The following is a 19,213-nucleotide window of genomic DNA, read 5'->3' as shown; positions in this document are numbered from 1 at the left end:
GCGAGTGAGTGAGAAGGAGTGTTGTGGAAGGAGAGAATGAAACAAAGACAGAGTGAGTGAACGGCAGGGAGGCATAGAAGAGGAGTCTAGTAGTGAAGGAGACCTGCTTTTCCCTGCTCTTGACCTCCCACCCATCCCCAAACAACCACAAACATACCTTCTGTGCAAAGTTGGTATGCAGAATTTCACGCCTCAGCAAGTGAGGGTGAGTCCCAGGCCAGGGGCTAAAGAGCAAAAGAGTGCCTGTGCTCAGACTTTCCCTGCTAGGGATAGTTTATCTAGAACAAGGCCTACTCTCTTGTATCCAGCAAGGATCTAGAAATCCTGCATGAATCTGCAAGGCACATTGGCAGCATAAATTTGCATAAACTGCCCCACCTATTGCCTTCCTACTTCCTGTGCTGTAGTTGTTTGTGTAGAGAGAGAGGTCGCAGGCAAGGAAATGTTGTGAGTCGGATACAGGACCCTAAATAGCTGGTGAGAGGTATGTGGTGTTCTAAAAGCATGAAAACTGTATACCTGTGAAATAAAGTGCTTTCGTATGTGTTCTTCTGTGTTTATTGTCCTGTGCATAAAGTTGCACCTTGTGTTTGAAGGTTTAAATTATTTCAGGCTTGCATTGAGGTAGACGTTTCTGAGTAACTTTTATTCATTTCTTAAAAGCATATACTGTCAGGATGGCCGAGAGGTCTAAGGCGCTGTGTTTAGGCCACAGTCTCCTTTGGAGGCGTGGGTTTGAATTCCACTTCTGACATTCCTTTTGGAGATTTAATCTCCTTTATCAGGTTAACATCTGATGGAAGTTGCATCTGTTGGTCTTCACCTGGCACGTTATTCCGTTCTCCTCTTGTCAAGAGAGATGGGGTTTCTCATATATTTAGGTTCTATAACGTCTTGCTGACAAAGCGCAATCCTTACCAAATGAGCATAGGACCCATGTAAGAGGTCATCTGGAAGAGTCATGCTCTTGTATGCCCTGGCCAGACGGGCCCTGAAAATTTGGAAGAATGCCATGCATCTGGTAGACAACTGGACTCCAGCACACTTACAGCAATTTCCTTAGGGCTTTGATCAGGGGCTGCTTAAATTTGCATACTCCACCCTATGTTGTGACTTTGAGATCCCTTGTTGAAATTGCTTTAGCCAGCCAAGAGGTGGCTATTGTCTCAATTTCAAAGCAGCTTTGAGCCGTTCAAGTGGCTGGTGAATAGCACTTTCTCTTTGTTCGCCTCAAAGTTCTAAAGAGTTCTCCATAGGTCCTGCTGTACAGATTGTTCAAAGATCTGTTGGAAGTGCATATAATAGGATAAATAAATTGAGGGCATTCCTTTTCAGTACCTCACCTGCATGGCTGTCTGGCCTCTGGAAGATGCTGGGAAAGCAAGTCAGGATGGCCGAGTGGTCTAAGGCGCTGCCTTCAGGTCGCAGTCTCCTCTGGAGGCGTGGGTTCAAATCCCACTTCTGACAGTCCTGTGTTTACTCTAATTTTTTTCTTGAGAAATATGATCATTTCCCTCGCAGTGGCTTATAGGATTGTCTTCTTGGAAGAGTGCAGTGAGTATTTTTCTTGCTCTAGCCACTATTGGCCTAAGCTCTGTGCATTTTTTGGTTCCTAATATCTTTCTCACCCTTTCGATGAAAAAGCAGCATGGGGTCAGGATGGCCGAGTGGTCTAAGGCGCTGCGTTAAGGCCGCAGTCTCTCCTGGAGGCGTGGGTTCAAATCCCACTTCTGACAAAACTTGAATTCCATTTTCTCTCTCAGTTCCTTTAGAATCTCAGCTAAAAATTGGCAATGTAAATAATATCTGAATAAGTACCAAATTTCAGTTTCAACTGCAAATGCATATGCCCTATTCTATCTTTAACGTTAATGTAATATTCTTCTAGCACTCGTGGTGTTTTATATTTGTTTTGTGGGGTACTTTAAAAATCTTTTTTATGAAAGAAATGGGTTACATTAAGTCTTGTGATGTTTTAGGTTTCCAATAAGGAGGTTTTAAATTTTATGTCACGTCATTTTCAGATGCTTCATTCAAGAGATGTTTCCACTATAGAATGCAGAGCAAGGGCAAAAATACAAGTGATAGAGTGAGTGAGTGAGAAGGAGTGTTGTGGAAGGAGAGAATGAAACAAAGGCAGAGTGAGTGAACGGCAGGGAGGCATAGAAGAGGAGTCTAGTAGTGAAGGAGACCTGCTTTTCCCTGCTCTTGACCTCCCACCCATCCCCAAACAACCACAAACATACCTTCTGTGCAAAGTTGGTATGCAGAATTTCACGCCTCAGCAAGTGAGGGTGAGTCCCAGGCCAGGGGCTAAAGAGCAAAAGAGTGCCTGTGCTCAGACTTTCCCTGCTAGGGATAGTTTATCTAGAACAAGGCCTACTCTCTTGTATCCAGCAAGGATCTAGAAATCCTGCATGAATCTGCAAGGCACATTGGCAGCATAAATTTGCATAAACTGCCCCACCTATTGCCTTCCTACTTCCTGTGCTGTAGTTGTTTGTGTAGAGAGAGAGGTCGCAGGCAAGGAAATGTTGTGAGTCGGATACAGAACCCTAAATAGCTGGTGAGAGGTATGTGGTGTTCTAAAAGCATGAAAACTGTATACCTGTGAAATAAAGTGCTTTCGTATGTGTTCTTCTGTGTTTATTGTCCTGTGCATAAAGTTGCACCTTGTGTTTGAAGGTTTAAATTATTTCAGGCTTGCATTGAGGTAGACGTTTCTGAGTAACTTTTATTCATTTCTTAAAAGCATATACTGTCAGGATGGCCGAGAGGTCTAAGGCGCTGTGTTTAGGCCACAGTCTCCTTTGGAGGCGTGGGTTCGAATCCCACTTCTGACATGCCTTTTGGAGATTTAATCTCCTTTATCAGGTTAACATCTGATGGAAGTTGCATCTGTTGGTCTTCACTTGGCACGTTATTCCGTTCTCCTCTTGTCAAGAGAGATGGGGTTTCTCATATATTTAGGTTCTATAACGTCTTGCTGACAAAGCGCAATCCTTACCAAATGAGCATAGGACCCATGTAAGAGGTCATCTGGAAGAGTCATGCTCTTGTATGCCCTGGCCAGACGGGCCCAGCAAATTTGGAAGAATGCCATTCATCTGGTAGACAACTGGACTCCAGCACACTTACAGCAATTTCCTCAGGGCTTTGATCAGGGGCTGCTTAAATTTGCATACTCCACCCTATGTTGTGACTTTGAGATCCCTTGTTGAAATTGCTTTAGCCAGCCAAGAGGTGGCTATTGTCTCAATTTCAAAGCAGCTTTGAGCCGTTCAAGTGGCTGGTGAATAGCACTTTCTCTTTGTTCGCCTCAAAGTTCTAAAGAGTTCTCCATAGGTCCTGCTCTGTACAGATTGTTCAAAGATCTGTTGGAAGTGCATATAATAGGATAAATAAATTGAGGGCATTCCTTTTCAGTACCTCACCAGCATGGCTGTCTGGCCTCTGGAAGATGCTTGGTAAGCAAGTCAGGATGGCCGAGTGGTCTAAGGCGCTGCGTTCAGGTCGCAGTCTCCTCTGGAGGCGTGGGTTCAAATCCCACTTCTGACAGTCCTGTGTTTACTCTAATTTTTTTCTTGAGAAATATGATCATTTCCCTCGCAGTGGCTTAAAGGATTGTCTTCTTGGAAGAGTGCAGTGAGTTTTTTTCTTGCTCTAGCCACTATTGGCCTAAGCTCTGTGCATTTTTTGGTTCCTAATATCTTTCTCACCCTTTCGATGAAAAAGCAGCATGGGGTCAGGATGGCCGAGTGGTCTAAGGCACTGCGTTAAGGCCGCAGTCTCTCCTGGAGGCGTGGGTTCGAATCCCACTTCTGACAAAACTTGAATTCCATTTTCTCTCTCAGTTCCTTTAGAATCTCAGCTAAAAATTGGCAATGTAAATAATATCTGAATAAGTACCAAATTTCATTTTCAACTGCAAATGCATTTGCCCTATTCTATCTTTAACGTTAATGTAATATTCTTCTAGCACTCCTGGTGTTTTATATTTGTTTTGTGGGGTACTTTAAAAATCTTTTTTATGAAAGAAATGGGTTACATTAAGTCTTGTGATGTTGTAGGTTTCCAATAAGGAGGTTTTAAATTTTATGTCACGTCATTTTCAGATGCTTCATTCAAGAGATGTTTCCACTATAGAATGAAGAGCAAGGGCAAAAATACAAGTGATAGAGCGAGTGAGTGAGAAGGAGTGTTGTGGAAGGAGAGAATGAAACAAAGACAGAGTGAGTGAATGGCAGGGAGGCATAGAAGAGGAGTCTAGTAGTGAAGGAGACCTGCTTTTCCCTGCTCTTGACCTCCCACCCATCCCCAAACAACCACAAACATACCTTCTGTGCAAAGTTGGTATGCAGAATTTCACGCCTCAGCAAGTGAGGGTGAGTCCCAGGCCAGGGGCTAAAGAGCAAAAGAGTGCCTGTGCTCAGACTTTCCCTGCTAGGGATAGTTTATCTGGAACAAGGCCTACTCTCTTGTATCCAGCAAGGATCTAGAAATCCTGCATGAATCTGCAAGGCACATTGGCAGCATAAATTTGCATAAACTGCCCCTCCTATTGCCTTCCTACTTCCTGTGCTGTAGTTGTTTGTGTAGAGAGAGAGGTCGCAGGCAAGGAAATGTTGTGAGTCGGATACAGGACCCTAAATAGCTGGTGAGAGGTATGTGGTGTTCTAAAAGCATGAAAACTGTATACCTGTGAAATAAAGTGCTTTCGTATGTGTTCTTCTGTGTTTATTGTCCTGTGCATAAAGTTGCACCTTGTGTTTGAATGTTTAAATTATTTCAGGCTTGCATGGAGGGAGACGTTTCTGAGTAACTTTTATTCATTTCTTAAAAGCCTATACTGTCAGGATGGCCGAGAGGTCTAAGGCGCTGTGTTTAGGCCACAGTCTCCTTTGGAGGCGTGGGTTCGAATCCCACTTCTGACATGCCTTTTGGAGATTTAATCTCCTTTATCAGGTTAACATCTGATGGAAGTTGCATCTGTTGGTCTTCACTTGGCACGTTATTCCGTTCTCCTCTTGTCAAGAGAGATGGGGTTTCTCATATATTTAGGTTCTATAACGTCTTGCTGACAAAGCGCAATCCTTACCAAATGAGCATAGGACCCATGTAAGAGGTCATCTGGAAGAGTCATGCTCTTGTATGCCCTGGCCAGACGGGCCCAGCAAATTTGGAAGAATGCCATTCATTTGGTAGACAACTGGACTCCAGCACACTTACAGCAATTTCCTCAGGGCTTTGATCAGGGGCTGCTTAAATTTGCATACTCCACCCTATGTTGTGACTTTGAGATCCCTTGTTGAAATTGCTTTAGCCAGCCAAGAGGTGGCTATTGTCTCAATTTCAAAGCAGCTTTGAGCCGTTCAAGTGGCTGGTGAATAGCACTTTCTCTTTGTTCGCCTCAAAGTTCTAAAGAGTTCTCCATAGGTCCTGCTCTGTACAGATTGTTCAAAGATCTGTTGGAAGTGCATATAATAGGATAAATAAATTGAGGGCATTCCTTTTCAGTACCTCACCTGCATGGCTGTCTGGCCTCTGGAAGATGCTGGGAAAGCAAGTCAGGATGGCCGAGTGGTCTAAGGTGCTGTGTTCAGGTCGCAGTCTCCTCTGGAGGCGTGGGTTCAAATCCCACTTCTGACAGTCCTGTGTTTACTCTAATTTTTTTCTTGAGAAATATGATCATTTCCCTCGCAGTGGCTTATAGGATTGTCTTCTTGGAAGAGTGCAGTGAGTTTTTTTCTTGCTCTAGCCACTATTGGCCTAAGCTCTGTGCATTTTTTGGTTCCTAATATCTTTCTCACCCTTTAGATGAAAAAGCAGCATGGGGTCAGGATGGCCGAGTGGTCTAAGGCGCTGCGTTAAGGCCGCAGTCTCTCCTGGAGGTGTGGGTACTAATCCCACTTCTGACAAAACTTGAATTCCATTTTCTCTCTCAGTTCCTTTAGAATCTCAGCTAAAAATTGGCAATGTAAACAATATCTGAATAAGTACCAAACTTCAGTTTCAACTGCAAATGAATTTGCCCTATTCTATCTTTAACGTTAATGTAATATTCTTCTAGCACTCGTGGTGTTTTATATTTGTTTTGTGGGGTACTTTAAAAATCTTTTTTATGAAAGAAATGGGTTACATTAAGTCTTGTGATGTTTTAGGTTTCCAATAAGGAGGTTTTAAATTTTATGTCACGTCATTTTCAGATGCTTCATTCAAGAGATGTTTCCACTATAGAATGCAGAGCAAGGGCAAAAATACAAGTGATAGAGCGAGTGAGTGAGAAGGAGTGTTGTGGAAGGAGAGAATGAAACAAAGACAGAGTGAGTGAACGGCAGGGAGGCATAGAAGAGTAGTCTAGTAGTGAAGGAGACCTGCTTTTACCTGCTCTTGACCTCCCACCCATCCCCAAACAACCACAAACATACCTTCTGTGCAAAGTTAGTATGCAGAATTTCACGCCTCAGCAAGTGAGGGTGAGTCCCAGGCCAGGGGCTAAAGAGCAAAAGAGTGCCTGTGCTCAGACTTTCCCTGCTAGGGATAGTTTATCTGGAACAAGGCCTACTCTCTTGTATCCAGCAAGGATCTAGAAATCCTGCATGAATCTGCAAGGCACATTGGCAGCATAAATTTGCATAAACTGCCCCACCTATTGCCTTCCTACTTCCTGTGCTGTAGTTGTTTGTGTAGAGAGAGAGGTCGCAGGCAAGGAAATGTTGTGAGTCGGATACAGGACCCTAAATAGCTGGTGAGAGGTATGTGGTGTTCTAAAAGCATGAAAACTGTATACCTGTGAAATAAAGTGCTTTCGTATGTGTTCTTCTGTGTTTATTGTCCTGTGCATAAAGTTGCACCTTGTGTTTGAAGGTTTAAATTATTTCAGGCTTGCATGGAGGTAGACGTTTCTGAGTAACTTTTATTCATTTCTTAAAAGCCTATACTGTCAGGATGGCCGAGAGGTCTAAGGCGCTGTGTTTAGGCCACAGTCTCCTTTGGAGGCGTGGGTTCGAATCCCACTTCTGACATGCCTTTTGGAGATTTAATCTCCTTTATCAGGTTAACATCTGATGGAAGTTGCATCTGTTGGTCTTCACTTGGCACGTTATTCCGTTCTCCTCTTGTCAAGAGAGATGGGGTTTCTCATATATTTAGGTTCTATAACGTCTTGCTGACAAAGCGCAATCCTTACCAAATGAGCATAGGACCCATGTAAGAGGTCATCTGGAAGAGTCATGCTCTTGTATGCCCTGGCCAGACGGGCCCTGCAAATTTGGAAGAATGCCATGCATCTGGTAGACAACTGGACTCCAGCACACTTACAGCAATTTCCTCAGGGCTTTGATCAGGGGCTGCTTAAATTTGCATACTCCACCCTATGTTGTGACTTTGAGATCCCTTGTTGAAATTGCTTTAGCCAGCCAAGAGGTGGCTATTGTCTCAATTTCAAAGCAGCTTTGAGCCGTTCAAGTGGCTGGTGAATAGCACTTTCTCTTTGTTCGCCTCAAAGTTCTAAAGAGTTCTCCATAGGTCCTGCTCTGTACAGATTGTTCAAAGATCTGTTGGAAGTGCATATAATAGGATAAATAAATTGAGGGCATTCCTTTTCAGTACCTCACCTGCATGGCTGTCTGGGCTCTGGAAGATGCTGGGAAAGCAAGTCAGGATGGCCGAGTGGTCTAAGGCGCTGCGTTCAGGTCGCAGTCTCCTCTGGAGGCGTGGTTTCAAATCCCACTTCTGACAGTCCTGTGTTTACTCTAATTATTTTCTTGAGAAATATGATCATTTCCCTCGCAGTGGCTTATAGGATTGTCTTCTTGGAAGAGTGCAGTGAGTTTTTTTCTTGCTCTAGCCACTATTGGCCTAAGCTCTGTGCATTTTTTGGTTCCTAATATCTTTCTCACCCTTTAGATGAAAAAGCAGCATGGGGTCAGGATGGCCGAGTGGTCTAAGGAGCTGCGTTAAGGCCGCAGTCTCTCCTGGAGGCGTGGGTTCGAATCCCACTTCTGACAAAACTTGAATTCCATTTTCTCTCTCAGTTCCTTTAGAATCTCAGCTAAAAATTGGCAATGTAAATAATATCTGAATAAGTACCAAACTTCAGTTTCAACTGCAAATGCATTTGCCCTATTCTATCTTTAACGTTAATGTAATATTCTTCTAGCACTCGTGGTGTTTTATATTTCTTTTGTGGGGTACTTTAAAAATCTTTTTTATGAAAGAAATGGGTTACATTAAGTCTTGTGATGTTTTAGGTTTCCAATAAGGAGGTTTTAAATTTTATGTCACATCATTTTCAGATGCTTCATTCAAGAGATGTTTCCACTATAGAATGCAGAGCAAGGGCAAAAATACAAGTGATAGAGCGAGTGAGTGAGAAGGAGTGTTGTGGAAGGAGAGAATGAAACAAAGACAGAGGGAGTGAACGGCAGGGAGGCATAGAAGAGTAGTCAAGGAGATCTGCTTTTCCCTGCTCTTGACCTCCCACCCATCCCCAAACAACCACAAACATACCTTCTGTGCAAAGTTGGTATGCAGAATTTCACGCCTCAGCAAGTGAGGGTGAGTCCCAGGCCAGGGGCTAAAGAGCAAAAGAGTGCCTGTGCTCAGACTTTCCCTGCTAGGGATAGTTTATCTGGAACAAGGCCTACTCTCTTGTATCCAGCAAGGATCTAGAAATCCTGCATGAATCTGCAAGGCACATTGGCAGCATAAATTTGCATAAACTGCCCCACCTATTGCCTTCCTACTTCCTGTGCTGTAGTTGTTTGTGTAGAGAGAGAGGTCGCAGGCAAGGAAATGTTGTGAGTCGGATACAGGACCCTAAATAGCTGGTGAGAGGTATGTGGTGTTCTAAAAGCATGAAAACTGTATACCTGTGAAATAAAGTGCTTTCGTATGTGTTCTTCTGTGTTTATTGTCCTGTGCATAAAGTTGCACCTTGTGTTTGAAGGTTTAAATTATTTCAGGCTTGCATTGAGGTAGACGTTTCTGAGTAACTTTTATTAATTTCTTAAAAGCATATACTGTCAGGATGGCCGAGAGGTCTAAGGCGCTGTGTTTAGGCCACAGTCTCCTTTGGAGGCGTGGGTTCGAATCCCACTTCTGACATGCCTTTTGGAGATTTAATCTCCTTTATCAGGTTAACATCTGATGGAAGTTGCATCTGTTGGTCTTCACTTGGCACGTTATTCCGTTCTCCTCTTGTCAAGAGAGATGGGGTTTCTCATATATTTAGGTTCTATAACGTCTTGCTGACAAAGCGCAATCCTTACCAAATGAGCATAGGACCCATGTAAGAGGTCATCTGGAAGAGTCATGCTCTTGTATGCCCTGGCCAGACGGGCCCAGCAAATTTGGAAGAATGCCATTCATCTGGTAGACAACTGGACTCCAGCACACTTACAGCAATTTCCTCAGGGCTTTGATCAGGGGCTGCTTAAATTTGCATACTCCACCCTATGTTGTGACTTTGAGATCCCTTGTTGAAATTGCTTTAGCCAGCCAAGAGGTGGCTATTGTCTCAATTTCAAAGCAGCTTTGAGCCGTTCAAGTGGCTGGTGAATAGCACTTTCTCTTTGTTCGCCTCAAAGTTCTAAAGAGTTCTCCATAGGTCCTGCTCTGTACAGAGTGTTCAAAGATCTGTTGGAAGTGCATATAATAGGATAAATAAATTGAGGGCTTTCCTTTTCAGTACCTCACCTGCATGGCTGTCTGGCCTCTGGAAGATGCTGGGAAAGCAAGTCAGGATGGCCGAGTGGTCTAAGGCGCTGTGTTCAGGTCGCAGTCTCCTCTGGAGGCGTGGGTTCAAATCCCACTTCTGACAGTCCTGTGTTTACTCTAATTTTTTTCTTGAGAAATATGATCATTTCCCTCGCAGTGGCTTATAGGATTGTCTTCTTGGAAGAGTGCAGTGAGTTTTTTTCTTGCTCTAGCCACTATTGGCCTAAGCTCTGTGCATTTTTTGGTTCCTAATATCTTTCTCACCCTTTAGATGAAAAAGCAGCATGGGGTCAGGATGGCCGAGTGGTCTACGGCGCTGCGTTAAGGCCGCAGTCTCTCCTGGAGGTGTGGGTTCTAATCCCACTTCTGACAAAACTTGAATTCCATTTTCTCTCTCAGTTCCTTTAGAATCTCAGCTAAAAATTGGCAATGTAAATAATATCTGAATAAGTACCAAACTTCAGTTTCAACTGCAAATGCATTTGCCCTATTCTATCTTTAACGTTAATGTAATATTCTTCTAGCACTCGTGGTGTTTTATATTTCTTTTGTGGGGTACTTTAAAAATCTTTTTTATGAAAGAAATGGGTTACATTAAGTCTTGTGATGTTTTAGGTTTCCAATAAGGAGGTTTTAAATTTTATGTCACGTCATTTTCAGATGCTTCATTCAAGAGATGTTTCCACTATAGAATGCAGAGCAAGGGCAAAAATACAAGTGATAGAGCGAGTGAGTGAGAAGGAGTGTTGTGGAAGGAGAGAATGAAACAAAGACAGAGTGAGTGAACGGCAGGGAGACATAGAAGAGTAGTCTAGTAGTGAAGGAGACCTGCTTTTCCCTGCTCTTGACCTCCCACCCATCCCCAAACAACCACAAACATACCTTCTGTGCAAAGTTGGTATGCAGAATTTCACGCCTCAGCAAGTGAGGGTGAGTCCCAGGCCAGGGGCTAAAGAGCAAAAGAGTGCCTGTGCTCAGACTTTCCCTGCTAGGGATAGTTTATCTGGAACAAGGCCTACTCTCTTGTATCCAGCAAGGATCTAGAAATCCTGCATGAATCTGCAAGGCACATTGGCAGCATAAATTTGCATAAACTGCCCCACCTATTGCCTTCCTACTTCCTGTGCTGTAGTTGTTTGTGTAGAGAGAGAGGTCGCAGGCAAGGAAATGTTGTGAGTCGGATACAGGACCCTAAATAGCTGGTGAGAGGTATGTGGTGTTCTAAAAGCATGAAAACTGTATACCTGTGAAATAAAGTGCTTTCGTATGTGTTCTTCTGTGTTTATTGTCCTGTGCATAAAGTTGCACCTTGTGTTTGAAGGTTTAAATTATTTCAGGCTTGCATGGAGGTAGACGTTTCTGAGTAACTTTTATTCATTTCTTAAAAGCCTATACTGTCAGGATGGCCGAGAGGTCTAAGGCGCTGTGTTTAGGCCACAGTCTCCTTTGGAGGCGTGGGTTCGAATCCCACTTCTGACATGCCTTTTGGAGATTTAATCTCCTTTATCAGGTTAACATCTGATGGAAGTTGCATCTGTTGGTCTTCACTTGGCACGTTATTCCGTTCTCCTCTTGTCAAGAGAGATGGGGTTTCTCATATATTTAGGTTCTATAACGTCTTGCTGACAAAGCGCAATCCTTACCAAATGAGCATAGGACCCATGTAAGAGGTCATCTGGAAGAGTCATGCTCTTGTATGCCCTGGCCAGACGGGCCCTGCAAATTTGGAAGAATGCCATTCATCTGGTAGACAACTGGACTCCAGCACACTTACAGCAATTTCCTCAGGGCTTTGATCAGGGGCTGCTTAAATTTGCATACTCCACCCTATGTTGTGACTTTGAGATCCCTTGTTGAAATTGCTTTAGCCAGCCAAGAGGTGGCTATTGTCTCAATTTCAAAGCAGCTTTGAGCCGTTCAAGTGGCTGGTGAATAGCACTTTCTCTTTGTTCGCCTCAAAGTTCTAAAGAGTTCTCCATAGGTCCTGCTCTGTACAGATTGTTCAAAGATCTGTTGGAAGTGCATATAATAGGATAAATAAATTGAGGGCATTCCTTTTCAGTACCTCACGTGCATGGCTGTCTGGCCTCTGGAAGATGCTGGGAAAGCAAGTCAGGATGGCCGAGTGGTCTAAGGCGCTGCGTTCAGGTCGCAGTCTCCTCTGGAGGCATGGGTTCAAATCCCACTTCTGACAGTCCTGTGTTTACTCTAATTATTTTCTTGAGAAATATGATCATTTCCCTCGCAGTGGCTTATAGGATTGTCTTCTTGGAAGAGTGCAGTGAGTTTTTTCTTCCTCTAGCCACTATTGCCCTCAGCTCTGTGCATTTTTTGGTTCCTAATATCTTTCTCACCCTTTAGATGAAAAAGCAGCATGGGTTCAGGATGGCCGAGTGGTCTAAGGTGCTGCGTTAAGGCCGCAGTCTCTCCTGGAGGCGTGGGTTCGAATCCCACTTCTGACAAAACTTGAATTCCATTTTCTCTCTCAGTTCCTTTAGAATCTCAGCTAAAAATTGGCAATGTAAATAATATCTGAATAAATACCAAACTTCAGTTTCAACTGCAAATGCATTTGCCCTATTCTATCTTTAACGTTAATGTAATATTCTTCTAGCACTCGTGGTGTTTTATATTTGTTTTGTGGGGTACTTTAAAAATCTTTTTTATGAAAGAAATGGGTTACATTAAGTCTTGTGATGTTTTAGGTTTCCAATAAGGAGGTTTTAAATTTTATGTCACGTCATTTTCAGATGCTTCATTCAAGAGATGTTTCCACTATAGAATGCAGAGCAAGGGCAAAAATACAAGTGATAGAGCGAGTGAGTGAGAAGGAGTGTTGTGGAAGGAGAGAATGAAACAAAGACAGAGTGAGTGAACGGCAGGGAGGCATAGAAGAGTAGTCTAGTAGTGAAGGAGACCTGCTTTTCCCTGCTCTTGACCTCCCACCCATCCCCAAACAACCACAAACATACCTTCTGTGCAAAGTTGGTATGCAGAATTTCACGCCTCAGCAAGTGAGGGTGAGTCCCAGGCCAGGGGCTAAAGAGCAAAAGAGTGCCTGTGCTCAGACTTTCCCTGCTAGGGATAGTTTATCTGGAACAAGGCCTACTCTCTTGTATCCAGCAAGGATCTAGAAATCCTGCATGAATCTGCAAGGCACATTGGCAGCATAAATTTGCATAAACTGCCCCACCTATTGCCTTCCTACTTCCTGTGCTGTAGTTGTTTGTGTAGAGAGAGAGGTCGCAGGCAAGGAAATGTTGTGAGTCGGATACAGGACCCTAAATAGCTGGTGAGAGGTATGTGGTGTTCTAAAAGCATGAAAACTGTATACCTGTGAAATAAAGTGCTTTCGTATGTGTTCTTCTGTGTTTATTGTCCTGTGCATAAAGTTGCACCTTGTGTTTGAAGGTTTAAATTATTTCAGGCATGCATTGAGGTAGACGTTTCTGAGTAACTTTTATTCATTTCTTAAAAGCATATACTGTCAGGATGGCCGAGAGGTCTAAGGTGCTGTGTTTAGGCCACAGTCTCCTTTGGAGGCGTGGGTTCGAATCCCACTTCTGACAAGCCTTTTGGAGATTTAATCTCCTTTATCAGGTTAACATCTGATGGAAATTGCATCTGTTGGTCTTCACTTGGCACGTTATTCCGTTCTCCTCTTGTCAAGAGAGATGGGGTTTCTCATATATTTAGGTTCTATAACGTCTTGCTGACAAAGCGCAATCCTTACCAAATGAGCATAGGACCCATGTAAGAGGTCATCTGGAAGAGTCATGCTCTTGTATGCCCTGGCCAGACGGGCCCAGCAAATTTGGAAGAATGCCATTCATCTGGTAGACAACTGGACTCCAGCACACTTACAGCAATTTCCTCAGGGCTTTGATCAGGGGCTGCTTAAATTTGCATACTCCACCCTATGTTGTGACTTTGAGATCCCTTCTTGAAATTGCTTTAGCCAGCCAAGAGGTGGCTATTGTCTCAATTTCAAAGCAGCTTTGAGCCGTTCAAGTGGCTGGTGAATAGCACTTTCTCTTTGTTCGCCTCAAAGTTCTAAAGAGTTCTCCATAGGTCCTGCTCTGTACAGATTGTTCAAAGATCTGTTGGAAGTGCATATAATACGATAAATAAATTGAGGGCATTCCTTTTCAGTACCTCACCTGCATGGCTGTCTGGCCTCTGGAAGATGCTGGGAAAGCAAGTCAGTATGGCCGAGTGGTCTAAGGCGCTGCGTTCAGGTCGCAGTCTCCTCTGGAGGCGTGGGTTCAAATCCCACTTCTGACAGTCCTGTGTTTACTCTAATTTTTTTCTTGAGAAATATGATCATTTCCCTCGCAGTGGCTTATAGGATTGTCTTCTTGGAAGAGTGCAGTGAGTTTTTTTCTTGCTCTAGCCACTATTGGCCTAAGCTCTGTGCATTTTTTGGTTCCTAATATCTTTCTCACCCTTTAGATGAAAAAGCAGCATGGGGTCAGGATGGCCGAGTGGTCTAAGGCGCTGCGTTAAGGCCGCAGTCTCTCCTGGAGGCGTGGGTTCGAATCCCACTTCTGACAAAACTTGAATTCCATTTTCTCTCTCAGTTCCTTTAGAATCTCAGCTAAAAATTGGCAATGTAAATAATATCTGAATAAGTACCAAACTTCAGTTTCAACTGCAAATGCATTTGCCCTATTCTATCTTTAACGTTAATGTAATATTCTTCTAGCACTCGTGGTGTTTTATATTTGTTTTGTGGGGTACTTTAAAAATCTTTTTTATGAAAGAAATGGGTTACATTAAGTCTTGTGATGTTTTAGGTTTCCAATAAGGAGGATTTACATTTTATGTCACGTCATTTTCAGATGCTTCATTCAAGAGATGTTTCCACTATAGAAAGCAGAGCAAGGGCAAAAATACAAGTGATAGAGCGAGTGAGTGAGAAGGAGTGTTGTGGAAGGAGAGAATGAAACAAAGACAGAGTGAGTGAACGGCAGGGAGGCATAGAAGAGTAGTCTAGTAGTGAAGGAGACCTGCTTTTCCCTGCTCTTGACCTCCCACCCATCCCCAAACAACCACAAACATACCTTCTGTGCAAAGTTGGTATGCAGAATTTCACGCCTCAGCAAGTGAGGGTGAGTCCCAGGCCAGGGGCTAAAGAGCAAAAGAGTGCCTGTGCTCAGACTTTCCCTGCTAGGGATAGTTTATCTGGAACAAGGCCTACTCTCTTGTATCCAGCAAGGATCTAGAAATCCTGCATGAATCTGCAAGGCACATTGGCAGCATAAATTTGCATAAACTGCCCCACCTATTGCCTTCCTACTTCCTGTGCTGTAGTTGTTTGTCTAGAGAGAGAGGTCGCAGGCAAGGAAATGTTGTGAGTCGGATACAGGACCCTAAATAGCTGGTGAGAGGTATGTGGTGTTCTAAAAGCATGAAAACTGTATACCTGTGAAATAAAGTGCTTTCGTATGTGTTCTTCTGTGTTTATTGTCCTGTGCATAAAGTTGCACCTTGTGTTTGAAGGTTTAAATTATTTCAGGCTTGCATGGAGGTGGACGTTTCTGAGTAACTTTTATTCATTTCTTAAAAGCCTATACTGTCAGGATGGCCGAGAGGTCTAAGGCGCTGTGTTTAGGCCACAGTCTCCTTTGGAGGCGTTGGTTCGAATCCCACTTCTGACATTCCTTTTGGAGATTTAATCTCCTTTATCAGGTTAACATCTGATGGAAGTTGCATCTGTTGGTCTTCACTTGGCACGTTATTCCGTTCTCCTCTTGTCAAGAGAGATGGGGTTTCTCATATATTTAGGTTCTATAACGTCTTGCTGACAAAGCGCAATCCTTACCAAATGAGCATAGGACCCATGTAAGAGGTCATCTGGAAGAGTCATGCTCTTGTCTGCCCTGGCCAGACGGGCCCTGTAAATTTGGAAGAATGCCATTCATCTGGTAGACAACTGGACTCCAGCACACTTACAGCAATTTCCTCAGGGCTTTGATCAGGGGCTGCTTAAATTTGCATACTCCACCCTATGTTGTGACTTTGAGATCCCTTGTTGAAATTGCTTTAGCCAGCCAAGAGGTGGCTATTGTCTCAATTTCAAAGCAGCTTTGAGCCGTTCAAGTGGCTGGTGAATAGCACTTTCTCTTTGTTCGCCTCAAAGTTCTAAAGAGTTCTCCATAGGTCCTGCTCTGTACAGATTGTTGAAAGATCTGTTGGAAGTGCATATAATAGGATAAATAAATTGAGGGCATTCCTTTTCAGTACCTCACCTGCATGGCTGTCTGGCCTCTGGAAGATGCTGGGAAAGCAAGTCAGGATGGCCGAGTGGTCTAAGGTGCTGCGTTCAGGTCGCAGTCTCCTCTGGAGGCGTGGGTTCAAATCCCACTTCTGACAGTCCTGGGTTTTTTCTCTAATTTTTTTCTTGAGAAATATGATCATTTCCCTCGCAGTGGCTTATAGGATGGTCTTCTTGGAAGAGTGCAGTGAGTTTTTTTCTTGCTCTAGCCACTATTGGCCTAAGCTCTGTGCATTTTTTGGTTCCTAATATCTTTTTCACCCTTTAGATGAAAAAGCAGCATGGGGTCAGGATGGCCGAGTGGTCTAAGGCGCTGCGTTAAGGCCGCAGTCTCTCCTGGAGGCGTGGGTTCGAATCCCACTTCTGAAAAAACTTGAATTCCATTTTCTCTCTCAGTTCCTTCAGAATCTCAGCTAAAAATTGGCAATGTAAATAATATCTGAATAAGTACCAAACTTCAGTTTCAACTGCAAATGCATTTGCCCTATTCTATCTTTAACGTTAATGTAATATTCTTCTAGCACTCGTGGTGTTTTATATTTGTTTTGTGGGGTACTTTAAAAATCTTTTTTATGAAAGAAATGGGTTACATTAAGTCTTGTGATGTTTTAGGTTTCCAATAAGGAGGTTTTAAATTTTATGTCACGTCATTTTCAGATGCTTCATTCAAGAGATGTTTCCACTATAGAATGCAGAGCAAGGGCAAAAATACAAGTGATAGAGCAAGTGAGTGAGAAGGAGTGTTGTGGAAGGAGAGAATGAAACAAAGACAGAGTGAGTGAATAGCAGGGAGGCATAGAAGAGGAGTCTAGTAGTGAAGGAGACCTGCTTTTCCCTGCTCTTGACCTCCCACCCATCCCCAAACAACCACAAACATACCTTCTGTGCAAAGTTGGTATGCAGAATTTCACGCCTCAGCAAGTGAGGGTGAGTCCCAGGCCAGGGGCTAAAGAGCAAAAGAGTGCCTGTGCTCAGACTTTCCCTGCTAGGGATAGTTTATCTGGAACAAGGCCTACTCTCTTGTATCCAGCAAGGATCTAGAAATCCTGCATGAATCTGCAAGGCACATTGGCAGCATAAATTTGCATAAACTGCCCCACCTATTGCCTTCCTACTTCCTGTGCTGTAGTTGTTTGTGTAGAGAGAGAGGTCGCAGGCAAGGAAATGTTGTGAGTCGGATACAGGACCCTAAATAGCTGGTGAGAGGTATGTGGTGTTCTAAAAGCATGAAAACTGTGTACCTGTGAAATAAAGTGCTTTCGTATGTGTTCTTCTGTGTTTATTGTCCTGTGCATAAAGTTGCACCTTGTGTTTGAAGGTTTAAATTATTTCAGGCTTGCATGGAGGTAGACGTTTCTGAGTAACTTTTATTCATTTCTTAGAAGCCTATACTGTCAGGATGGCCGAGAGGTCTAAGGTGCTGTGTTTAGGCCACAGTCTCCTTTGGAGGCGTGGGTTCGAATCCCACTTCTGACATGCCTTTTGGAGATTTAATCTCCTTTATCAGGTTAACATCTGATGGAAGTTGCATCTGTTGGTCTTCACTTGGCACGTTATTCCGTTCTCCTCTTGTCAAGAGAGATGGGGTTTCTCATATATTTAGGTTCTATAACGTCTTGCTGACAAAGCGCAATCCTTACCAAATGAGCATAGGACCCATGTAAGAGGTCATCTGGAAGAGTCATGCTCTTGTATGCCCTGGCCAGACGGGCCCTGCAAATTTGGAAGAATGCCATTCATCTGGTAGACAACTGGACTCCAGCACACTTACAGCAATTTCCTCAGGGCTTTGATCAGGGGCTGCTTAAATTTGCATACTCCACCCTATGTTGTGACTTTGAGATCCCTTGTTGAAATTGCTTTAGCCAGCCAAGAGGGGGCTATTGTCTCAATTTCAAAGCAGCTTTGAGCCGTTCAAGTGGCTGGTGAATAGCACTTTCTCTTTGTTCGCCTCAAAGTTCTAAAGAGTTCTCCATAGGTCCTGCTCTGTACAGATTGTTCAAAGATCTGTTGGAAGTGCATATGCTAGGATAAATAAATTGAGGGCATTCCTTTTCAGTACCTCACCTGCATGGCTGTCTGGCCTCTGGAAGATGCTGGGAAAGCAAGTCAGGATGGCCGAGTGGTCTAAGGCGCTGCGTTCAGGTCGCAGTCTCCTCTGGAGGCGTGGGTTCAAATCCCACTTCTGACAGTCCTGTGTTTACTCTAATTTTTTTCTTGAGAAATATGATCATTTCCCTCGCAGTGGCTTATAGGATTGTCTTCTTGGAAGAGTGCAGTGAGTTTTTTTCTTGCTCTAGCCACTATTGGCCTAAGCTCTGTGCATTTTTTGGTTCCTAATATCTTTCTCACCCTTTAGATGAAAAAGTAGCATAAGGGTCAGGATGGCTGAGTGGTCTAAGGCGCTGCGTTAAGGCCGCAGTCTCTCCTGGAGGCGTGGGTTCGAATCCCACTTCTGACAAAACTTGAATTCCATTTTCTCTCTCAGTTCCTTTAGAATCTCAGCTAAAAATTGGCAATGTAAATAATATCTGAATAAGTACCAAACTTCAGTTTCAACTGCAAATGCATTTGCCCTATTCTATCTTTAACGTTAATGTAATATTCTTCTAGCACTCGTGGTGTTTTATATTTCTTTTGTGGGGTACTTTAAAAATCTTTTTTATGAAAGAAATGGGTTACATTAAGTCTTGTGATGTTTTAGGTTTCCAATAAGGAGGTTTTAAATTTTATGTCACGTCATTTTCAGATGCTTCATTCAAGAGATGTTTCCACTATAGAATGCAGAGCAAGGGCAAAAATACAAGTGATAGAGCGAGTGAGTGAGAAGGAGTGTTGTGGAAGGAGAGAATGAAACAAAGACAGAGTGAGTGAATGGCATGGAGGCATAGAAGAGGAGTCTAGTAGTGAAGGAGACCTGCTTTTCCCTGCTCTTGACCTCCCACCCATCCCCAAACAACCACAAACATACCTTCTGCGCAAAGTTGGTATGCAGAATTTCACGACTCAGCAAGTGAGGGTGAGTCCCAGGCCAGGGGCTAAAGAGCAAAAGAGTGCCTGTGCTCAGACTTTCCCTGCTAGGGATAGTTTATCTGGAACAAGGCCTACTCTCTTGTATCCAGCAAGGATCTAGAAATCCTGCATGAATCTGCAAGGCACATTGGCAGCATAAATTTGCATAAACTGCCCCACCTATTGCCTTCCTACTTCCTGTGC

At 43.5% G+C, this 19,213-nt stretch overlaps 17 non-coding genes across 17 annotated transcripts; all 17 read left to right on the top strand.

The window, feature by feature from the left end:
- Positions 1-1,653: 1,653 nt before the first annotated feature.
- On the top strand, positions 1,654-1,736 carry TRNAL-AAG (transfer RNA leucine (anticodon AAG)). Its single transcript has one exon. It is a non-coding gene; the product is annotated as a tRNA-Leu (tRNA).
- A 1,024-nt stretch (positions 1,737-2,760) lies between these two features.
- Positions 2,761-2,843, top strand: TRNAL-UAG (transfer RNA leucine (anticodon UAG)). The gene has a single exon. It is a non-coding gene; the product is annotated as a tRNA-Leu (tRNA).
- Positions 2,844-3,475: 632 nt separating this feature from the next.
- TRNAL-CAG (transfer RNA leucine (anticodon CAG)) lies at positions 3,476-3,558 on the top strand. Its single transcript has one exon. It is a non-coding gene; the product is annotated as a tRNA-Leu (tRNA).
- Positions 3,559-3,744: 186 nt separating this feature from the next.
- TRNAL-AAG (transfer RNA leucine (anticodon AAG)) lies at positions 3,745-3,827 on the top strand. The gene has a single exon. It is a non-coding gene; the product is annotated as a tRNA-Leu (tRNA).
- Positions 3,828-4,851: 1,024 nt separating this feature from the next.
- TRNAL-UAG (transfer RNA leucine (anticodon UAG)) lies at positions 4,852-4,934 on the top strand. The gene has a single exon. It is a non-coding gene; the product is annotated as a tRNA-Leu (tRNA).
- A 632-nt stretch (positions 4,935-5,566) lies between these two features.
- On the top strand, positions 5,567-5,649 carry TRNAL-CAG (transfer RNA leucine (anticodon CAG)). Its single transcript has one exon. It is a non-coding gene; the product is annotated as a tRNA-Leu (tRNA).
- Positions 5,650-6,942: 1,293 nt separating this feature from the next.
- On the top strand, positions 6,943-7,025 carry TRNAL-UAG (transfer RNA leucine (anticodon UAG)). The gene has a single exon. It is a non-coding gene; the product is annotated as a tRNA-Leu (tRNA).
- Positions 7,026-9,025: 2,000 nt separating this feature from the next.
- Positions 9,026-9,108, top strand: TRNAL-UAG (transfer RNA leucine (anticodon UAG)). The gene has a single exon. It is a non-coding gene; the product is annotated as a tRNA-Leu (tRNA).
- Positions 9,109-9,740: 632 nt separating this feature from the next.
- On the top strand, positions 9,741-9,823 carry TRNAL-CAG (transfer RNA leucine (anticodon CAG)). The gene has a single exon. It is a non-coding gene; the product is annotated as a tRNA-Leu (tRNA).
- A 1,293-nt stretch (positions 9,824-11,116) lies between these two features.
- On the top strand, positions 11,117-11,199 carry TRNAL-UAG (transfer RNA leucine (anticodon UAG)). The gene has a single exon. It is a non-coding gene; the product is annotated as a tRNA-Leu (tRNA).
- A 2,007-nt stretch (positions 11,200-13,206) lies between these two features.
- On the top strand, positions 13,207-13,289 carry TRNAL-UAG (transfer RNA leucine (anticodon UAG)). The gene has a single exon. It is a non-coding gene; the product is annotated as a tRNA-Leu (tRNA).
- A 632-nt stretch (positions 13,290-13,921) lies between these two features.
- TRNAL-CAG (transfer RNA leucine (anticodon CAG)) lies at positions 13,922-14,004 on the top strand. The gene has a single exon. It is a non-coding gene; the product is annotated as a tRNA-Leu (tRNA).
- A 186-nt stretch (positions 14,005-14,190) lies between these two features.
- TRNAL-AAG (transfer RNA leucine (anticodon AAG)) lies at positions 14,191-14,273 on the top strand. The gene has a single exon. It is a non-coding gene; the product is annotated as a tRNA-Leu (tRNA).
- Positions 14,274-16,012: 1,739 nt separating this feature from the next.
- On the top strand, positions 16,013-16,095 carry TRNAL-CAG (transfer RNA leucine (anticodon CAG)). Its single transcript has one exon. It is a non-coding gene; the product is annotated as a tRNA-Leu (tRNA).
- Positions 16,096-17,390: 1,295 nt separating this feature from the next.
- TRNAL-UAG (transfer RNA leucine (anticodon UAG)) lies at positions 17,391-17,473 on the top strand. Its single transcript has one exon. It is a non-coding gene; the product is annotated as a tRNA-Leu (tRNA).
- Positions 17,474-18,105: 632 nt separating this feature from the next.
- On the top strand, positions 18,106-18,188 carry TRNAL-CAG (transfer RNA leucine (anticodon CAG)). The gene has a single exon. It is a non-coding gene; the product is annotated as a tRNA-Leu (tRNA).
- A 187-nt stretch (positions 18,189-18,375) lies between these two features.
- TRNAL-AAG (transfer RNA leucine (anticodon AAG)) lies at positions 18,376-18,458 on the top strand. Its single transcript has one exon. It is a non-coding gene; the product is annotated as a tRNA-Leu (tRNA).
- Positions 18,459-19,213: the final 755 nt, after the last annotated feature.

This window comes from Triturus cristatus, chromosome 6 (assembly GCF_964204655.1).
Source record: "Triturus cristatus chromosome 6, aTriCri1.1, whole genome shotgun sequence".
NCBI lineage: Eukaryota > Metazoa > Chordata > Amphibia > Caudata > Salamandridae > Triturus > Triturus cristatus.
This window is presented reverse-complemented; position numbering and strand designations above follow the sequence as displayed.